This window comes from Zea mays, chromosome 8, assembly GCF_902167145.1.
Source record: "Zea mays cultivar B73 chromosome 8, Zm-B73-REFERENCE-NAM-5.0, whole genome shotgun sequence".
Taxonomy (NCBI): Eukaryota; Viridiplantae; Streptophyta; class Magnoliopsida; order Poales; family Poaceae; genus Zea; species Zea mays.
Genome location: NC_050103.1, coordinates 161102896 through 161112069, shown reverse-complemented (window position 1 = coordinate 161112069; position 9174 = coordinate 161102896).

Here is a 9174-nt window from a genome sequence, read left to right as displayed (position 1 = left end):
TCATGGCTATTTTCGACAAAAATGGGGGTTGTGTGGCCATTGATCATCGACCAGAGGCTCGTACACTTCACCCCACATATGTTTTCTTTCCATAGGTCACATTCTTGGATTTCTGGTGGAGACCATTTCTTGGTCAAAAATCTGTTGGTGTTAGCCTTCGGTATTATTGAAAATGGTCGTTCATGGCTATTTTCGACTAAAATGGGGGTTGTGTGGCCATTTATCATCGACCAGAGGCTCATACACCTCACCCCACATATGTTTCCTTGCCATAGATCACATTCTTGGATATCTGGTGGAGACCATTTCTTGGTCAAAAATCCGTACGTGTTAGCCTTCGGTATTATTGAAAATGGTCATTCATGGCTATTTTCGACAAAAATGGGGGTCATGTGGCCATTGATCATCGACCAAAGGCTCGTACACCTCACCCCACATTCTTTGATTTCTGGTGGAGACCATTTCTTGGTCATAAATCTGTAGGTGTTAGCCTTCAGTGTCATTGAAAATGGTCGTTCATGGCTATTTTCGACAAAAATTAGGGTTGTGTGGCCATTGATCATCGACCAGAGGCTCGTACACCTCACCCCACATATGTTTCCTTGTCGTAGATCACATTCTTGGATTTCTGGTGGAGACCATTTCTTGGTCAAAAATCAATAGGTGTTAGCCTTCAGTGTCATTGAAAATGGTCGTTCATGGCTATTTTCGACAAAAATGGGGGTTATGTGGCCATTGATCATCGACCAGAGGCTCGTACACTTCACCCCACATATGTTTTCTTTCCATAGGTCACATTCTTGGATTTCTGGTGGAGACCATTTCTTGGTCAAAAATCTGTTGGTGTTAGCCTTCAGTATTATTGAAAATGGTCGTTCATGGCTATTTTCGACTAAAATGGGGGTTGTGTGGCCATTTACCATCGACCAGAGGCTCATACACCTCACCCCACATATGTTCCCTTGCCATAGATCACATTCTTGGATATCTGGTGGAGACCATTTCTTGGTCAAAAATCCGTACGTGTTAGCCTTCGGTATTATTGAAAATGGTCATTCATGGCTATTTTCGACAAAAATGGGGGTCATGTGGCCATTGATCATCGACCAAAGGCTCGTACACCTCACCCCACATTCTTTGATTTCTGGTGGAGACCATTTCTTGGTCATAAATCTGTAGGTGTTAGCCTTCAGTGTCATTGAAAATGGTCGTTCATGGCTATTTTCGACAAAAATTAGGGTTGTGTGGCCATTGATCATCGACCAGAGGCTCGTACACCTCACCCCACATATGTTTCCTTGTCGTAGATCACATTCTTGGATTTCTGGTGGAGACCATTTCTTGGTCAAAAATCAATAGGTGTTAGCCTTCAGTGTCATTGAAAATGGTCGTTCATGGCTATTTTCGACAAAAATGGGGGTTATGTGGCCATTGATCATCGACCAGAGGCTCGTACACTTCACCCCACATATGTTTTCTTTCCATAGGTCACATTCTTGGATTTCTGGTGGAGACCATTTCTTGGTCAAAAATCTGTTGGTGTTAGCCTTCGGTATTATTGAAAATGGTCGTTCATGGCTATTTTCGACTAAAATGGGGGTTGTGTGGCCATTTACCATCGACCAGAGGCTCATACACCTCACCCCACATATGTTCCCTTGCCATAGATCACATTCTTGGATATCTGGTGGAGACCATTTCTTGGTCAAAAATCCGTACGTGTTAGCCTTCGGTATTATTGAAAATGGTCATTCATGGCTATTTTCGACAAAAATGGGGGTCATGTGGCCATTGATCATCGACCAAAGGCTCGTACACCTCACCCCACATTCTTTGATTTCTGGTGGAGACCATTTCTTGGTCATAAATCTGTAGGTGTTAGCCTTCAGTGTCATTGAAAATGGTCGTTCATGGCTATTTTCGACAAAAATTAGGGTTGTGTGGCCATTGATCATCGACCAGAGGCTCGTACACCTCACCCCACATATGTTTCCTTGTCGTAGATCACATTCTTGGATTTCTGGTGGAGAACATTTCTTGGTCAAAAATCCGTAGGTGTTAGCCTTCGGTATTATTGAAAATGGTCGTTCATGGCTATTTTTGACAAAAATGGGGGTTGTGTAGCCATTGATCATCGACCAGAGGCTCATACACCTCACCCCACATATGTTTCCTTGCCATAGATCACATTCTTGGATTTCTGGTGGAGACCATTTCTTAGTCAAAAATCCGTAGATGTTAGCCTCTAGTATTATTGAAAATGGTCGCTCATGGCTATTTTCATCAAAAATGGGGGTTGTGTGGCCATCTATCATCGACTAGAGGCTCGTAAACCTCACCCCACATATGTTTCCTTGCCATAGATCACATTCTTGGATTTCTGGTGGAGACCATTTCTTGGTCAAAAATTCGTACGTGTTAGCCTTCGGTATTATTGAAAATGGTCGTTGATGGCTATTTTCGGCAAAATGGGGGTTGTGTGGCCATTGATCATCGACCAGAGGCTTGTACACCTCACCCCACATATGTTTCCTTGCCATAGATCACATTCTTGGATTTCTGGTGGAGACCATTTCTTGGGAAAAAATCTGAATGTGTTAGCCTTTGGTATTTTTGAAAATGGTCATTCATGGCTATTTTCGACAAAAATGGGGGTTGTGTGGCCATTGATCTTTGACCAGAGGCTCATACACCTCACTACACATATGTTTCCTTGCCGTAGATCACATTCTTGGATTTATGGTGGAGACCATTTCTTGGTCAGAAATCCATAGGTGTTAGCCTTTAGTGTCATTGAAAATGGTCGTTCATGGTTATTTTCGACAAAAATGGGGGTTGTATGGCCATTGATCATCGACCAAAGGCTCGTACACTTCACCCCACATATGTTTTCTTGCCATATATCACATTCTTGGATTTCTGGAGGAGACCATTTCTTGATCAAAAAGCTGTTGGTGTTAGCCTTCGGTATTGTTGAAAATGGTCGTTCATGGCTATTTTCGACTAAAATGGGGGTTGTGTGGCCATTTACCATCGATCAGAGGCTCGTACAATTCACCCCACATATGTTTCCTTGCCATAGATCACATTCTTGGATTTCTGGTGGATACCATTTCTTGGTCAAAAATCCGTACGTGTTAGCCTTTGGTATTATTGAAAATGGTCATTCATGGCTATTTTCGACACAAATGGGGGTTGTGTGGCCATTGATCTTCGACTAGAGGCTCATACACCTCACTACACATATGTTTCCTTGCCATAGATCACATTCTAGGATTTATGGTGGAGTCCATTTCTTGGTCAAAAATCCATAGGTGTTAGCCTTCAGTGTCATTGAAAATGGTAGTTCATGGCTATTTTCGACAAAAATGGGGGTTGTGTGGCCATTGATCATCGACCAGAGGCTCGTACACTTCACCCCACATATGTTTTCTTGCCATAGATCTGAATCTTGGATTTCTCGTGGAGACCATTTGTTGGTAAAAAATTCGTAGGTGTTAGCCTTCAGTGTCATTGAATATGGTCATTCATGGCTATTTTCGACAAAAATGGGGGTTGTGTCGCCATTGATCATCGACCAGAGGATCGTACACCTCATCCCACATAAGTTTCCTTGCCATATATCACATTCTTGGATTTCTGGTGGAGACCATTTCTTGGTCAAAAATCCGTAGGTGTTAGCCTTAGGTATTATTGAAAATGGTCGTTCATGGCTACTTTCGACAAAAATGGAGGTTGTGTGGCAATTGATCATCGACCAAAGGCTCATACACGTCACCCACATGTGTTTCCTTGCCATAGACCACATTCTTGGATTTCTGGTGGTGACCATTTCTTGGTCAAAAATCCGTAGGTGTTAGCCTTCGGAATTATTGAAAATGGTCGTTCATGGCTATTTTTGACAAAAATGGGGGTTGCGTGGCCATTGATCATCGATCAAAGGCTCATACACCTCACCCCACATATGTTTCCTTGCCATAGACCACATTCTTGGATTTCTGGTGTAGACCATTTGTTGGTCAAAAATCCGTAGGTGTTAGCTTTCGGTATTATTGAAAATGGTCGTTCATGGCTATTTTCATCAAAAATGGGGGTTGTGTGGCCATTTATCATCGACCAGAGGCTCGTACACCTCACCCCACATATGTTTCCTTGCCATAGAGCACACTCTTGGATTTCTGGTGGAGACCATTTCTTGGTCAAAAATTCGTACGTGTTAGCCTTCGGTATTATTGAAAATGGTCGTTCATGGCTATTTTCGACAAAATGGGGGTTGTGTGGCCATTGATCATCGACAAGAGGCTCGTACACCTCGCCCACATATGTTTCCTTGCTGTAGATCACATTCTTGGATTTCTGGTGGAGACCATTTCTTGGTCCAAAATCCGTACGTGTTAGCCTTCGGTATTATTGAAAATGGTCGTTCATGGCTATTTTTGACAAAATAGAGGTTCTGTGGCCATTGATCATCGACCAGAGGCTCATACACCTCACCCCATATATGTTTCCTTGACATAGATCACATTTTTGGATTTCTGGTGGAGACCATTTCTTGGGCAAAAATCTAAATGTGTTAGCCTTCAGTATTATTGAAAATGGTCATTCATGGCTATTTTCGACAAAAATGGGGGTTGTGTGGCCATTTATCTTCAACCAGAGGCTCATACACCTCACTACACATATGTTTTTGTTGCCATAGATCACATTCTTGGATCTATGGTGGAGACCAGTTCTTGGTAAAAAAATCCATAGGTGTTAGCCTTCAGTGTCATTGAAAATAGTCGTTCATGGCAATTTTCGACAAAAATGGGGGTTGTGTGGCCATTGATAATCGACCAGGGGCTCATACACCTCACCCCACATATGTTTCCTTGCCATAGACCACATTCTTGGATTTCTGGTGGAGACCATTTCTTGGTCAAAAATCCGTAGGTGTTAGCCTTCGGTATTATTGAAAATGGTCGTTCATGGCTATTTTCGACAAAAATGGGGGTTGTGTGGCCATTTATCATCGACCAGAGGCTCGTACACCTCACCCCACATATGTTTAATTGCCATTGATCACAATCTTGGATTTCTCGTGGAGGCCATTTCTTGGTCAAAAATCCGTACGTGTTAGCCTTTGGTATTATTGAAAATGGTCGTTCATGGCTGTTTTCGACAAAAATGGGGGTTGTGTGGCCATTGATCATCGACCAGAGGCTCGTACACCTCACCCCAATATGTTTCCTTGCCATAGATCATATTCTTGAATTTCTGGTGGAGACGATTTCTTGGTCAAAAATCCGTAGGTGTTAGCCTTCGGAATTATTGAAAACGGTCGTTCATGGCTATTTTCGACAAAAATGGGGGTTGTGTGGCCATTGTGAAAGGGAAATGTGCCTTTGGGCCATTTCTAAGTATTTTGGTGATTGAGTGTCAACACAAGTGCTTAAATGTAATTCTATGCCCATGGATGAACAAGGTGCAAATCACAAGTAAAGGTATGTTTCTAAGCCTTAGTACATTGGTTTTGTGTACTAATATATTTGTCTAAGTGTTAGAAACAGAGAGAAGAAGAAAAGGAGAATGTTGGCTGTGTACAGCCAAAAGGCTGTTTCGGTCTGGGGCACCGGACTGTCCGGTGGTGCACCGGACAGTGTCCGGTGCACCAGGCTGCCTCGACCTGAAGACGCCGCTCTCGGGAATTTGCCGACGGCGTACGGCTAAAATTCACCGGACTGTCCGGTGTGCACCGGACTGTCCGGTGAGCCAACGGTCGGCCGAGCCAACGGTCGGCCGCGGAATCTGCACGCGACACGTGGTCTGGCCAACGGTCGGAAGGAGGCACCGGACTGTCCGATGTGCACCGGACTGTCCGGTGCGCCAGATTTGCAACAGTCGGCAACGGTCGGCTGCGCCTGTTAAGGAAAGAAATCGGGCACCGGACAGTGTCCGGTGTGCACCGGACTGTCCGGTGCGCCCGACGGCAGAAGGCAAGGATGGCCTTCCAGATTTGTTCTCAACGGCTCCTAGCTGCCTTGGGGCTATAAAAGGGACCCCTAGGCGCATGGAGGAGAACACCAAGCATTCCTACAACATTCCTAAGCACCAAGACATCGATTCCACGCATTCGGTTCATTGTGATAGCATCTAGAGCTCTTGTTAAGTTGTGAACTCATTGAGTTGTGTTGCGAGCTCTTGTTGCGACTTGTGTGCGTGCTGTTGCTCTGATTTTGAGTCTTGTGTGCGTTGCTTGTTCCTCCCTTACTCCGTATTTCTTTGTGAATCTCAAGTGTAAGGGCGAGAGGCTCCAAGTTGTGGAGATTCCTCACAAACGGGATATTGAGAAGAAAAGCATAACACTGTGGTATTCAAGTTGATCATTGGATCACTTGAGAGGAGTTGAGTGCAACTCTCGTCCGTTGGGACGCCACAACGTGGAGTAGGCAAGTTTTGTACTTGGCCGAACCACGGGATAAATCACTGTGTCTTCTCTGTGTTGAACCTCTTGTGATTATCATCTTGTGCAAGATCTTCGCTCTAGCCACTTGGCATCAACTGTGCTAACGCTTAACAAAGTTTTTGTGGCTGTAAGTTTGAATTTCCCAGGATCACCTATTCACCCCCCCTCTAGGTGCTCTCAATTGGTATCGGAGCCGTTCTCTTCAAGAAAGGGACTAGCCGCCCGAAGAGATGGATCCTAAGGGGAAGGGAATCGTGATCAACGATAAGGAGAAGGAGTCCTTCGTCAATGAGCCCAAAGATGACAAGCCTACCGACTCCGGCTCGGGTCATAGACGAAAGGAAGGGAAGAAGAAGAAGACGAGGCGCATCAAGGAGATCGTCTACTACGATGACAGTGATGAGTCTACTTCTTCCCAAAAGGACGACGACCACAACGACTACGAGCAAAGGAAACCGGTTAATTCTAACTTTTCCTTTGACTACTCTCGTATTCCGCAAAGTTCAAATTCACATTTGCTTTCCATTCCACTCGGCAAGCCCCCACACTTTGATGGGGAGGACTACGGATTTTGGAGCCACAAAATGCGTAGTCACCTATTCTCTCTCCATCCTAGTATATGGGAGATTGTAGATAGTGGAATGCACTTTAATAGTTCGGATAGTCCTATATTCATTAATGAGCAAATCCATAAGAATGCACAAGCTACTACTGTTCTTCTAGCTTCATTGTGCAGGGATGAATATAACAAAGTGAGTGGCTTGGATAACGCCAAGCAAATCTGGGATACCCTCAAGATCTCTCATGAGGGAAATGACGCTACCTTGCTCACCAAAATGGAGTTGGTGGAGGGCGAGCTTGGACGGTTCGCGATGATAAGGGGCGAGGAGCCAACTCAAACATACAACCGGCTCAAGACCCTTATCAACAAAATAAGGAGCTACGGAAGCACGCGATGGACGGACCACGACGTCGTCCGACTAATGCTAAGGTCCTTTACCATTCTTGATCCTCATTTGGTGAATAATATTCGTGAGAATCCCAGGTACACCAAAATGTCGCCCGAAGAAGTCTTAGGAAAATTCGTCAGCGGGCGAATGATGATCAAGGAGGCAAGGTACGTGGACGACGCCTTGAATGGACCGATCAACGAACCACAACCTTTTGCTCTCAAAGCAACAAGAAGTAAGGAGGCGCTACTTAGCAAGGTGGCACAAATTGAGGCGGTCGGACTTAATGATGAAGAGATGGCTCTCATCATCAAACGCTTCAAGACGGTGCTAAAGGGTCACAAGGGGCAGCCAAACAAGACCAAGACGAAGGGGAAGCGCTCATGCTTCAAGTGCGGTAAGATTGGTCATTTTATCGCTAACTGCCCCGATAATGATAGTGACCAGAAAAAGGGAAACAAGAGGGAAAAGAAGAAGCATTACAAGAAGGCAAAGGGCGAGGCGCATCTAGGCAAGGAGTGGGACTCGGATTGCTCTTCTTCCGACTCCGACAATGAAGGACTCGCCGCCACCGCCTTCAACAAATCAACCCTCTTCCCCAACGAGCGTCACACATGCCTTATGGCAAGGGAGAAGAAGGTATGTACTCGCAATTCTACCTATGCTTCTTCAAGTGAGGACGAATCTAATGATGAGGATGAAGTAGATTATTCATGTTTGTTCAAGGGCTTAGATAGATCTAAGATAGACAAAATTAATGAATTAATTGATGCCTTGAATGAAAAGAATATACTTTTAGAAAAGCAAGAGGATTTGTTGTATGAAGAGCATGACAAATTTGTAGAGGCACAAAAATCTTATGCGTTAGAAGTTAAAAGAAATGAAGTGCTTTCTAGTGAACTATCTTCTTGTCATGAAACCATTGCTACTTTAAAGAGTGTTAATGATGACTTAAATGCTAAACTAGAAGTGGCTAGTAAATCTAATTCTTGTGTAGAACATGTTGAGATTTGCACTAGGTGTAAAAATTTCGATGTTGATGCTTGTAGTGAACACCTAGTTTGCATTTCTAATTTAAATGAAGAGGTAGCTAGTCTTAATGCCCAACTTAATACTAGCAAAAGTGACTTTGAGAAACTAAAATTTGCTAGGGATGCCTACACGGTTGGTAGACACCCCTCAATTAAGGATGGGCTTGGCTTCAAGAGGGAAGCCAAGAACTTAACAAGCCATAAGGCTCCCATCTCCGCCAAGGAGAAAGGGAAGGCCCCTATGGCAAGTAGCACTAAAAGGAATCATGCTTTTATATACCATGATAGGAGACAAACTAGAAATACTTATAGGAGTTATAATGCTTATGATGATTTTAACTCACATACCATGTTTGCTTCTAGTTCTTCCTGTATGCATGGTAGAAATATGTCTAGGAAAAATGCTATGCCTAGAAAGAATATTATTCATGCTCCTAGGAAAGTAGTGAATGAACCTTCTACAATTTATTGTGCTTTAAATGCTTCCTTTGTTATTTGTAGAAAGGATAAGAAAATTGTTGCTAGGAAGTTAGGGGCAAAATGCAAAGGAGACAAAACTTGCATTTGGGTCCCTAAGGATATTTGCACTAACCTTGTAGGACCCAACATGAGTTGGGTACCTAAGTCCCAAGCCTAAATTTGCCTTGCAGGTTTATGCATCCGGGGGTTCAAGCTGGATTATCGACAGCGGATGCACAAACCATATGACGGGGGAGAAGAAGATGTTCACCTCCTATGTCAAGAATAA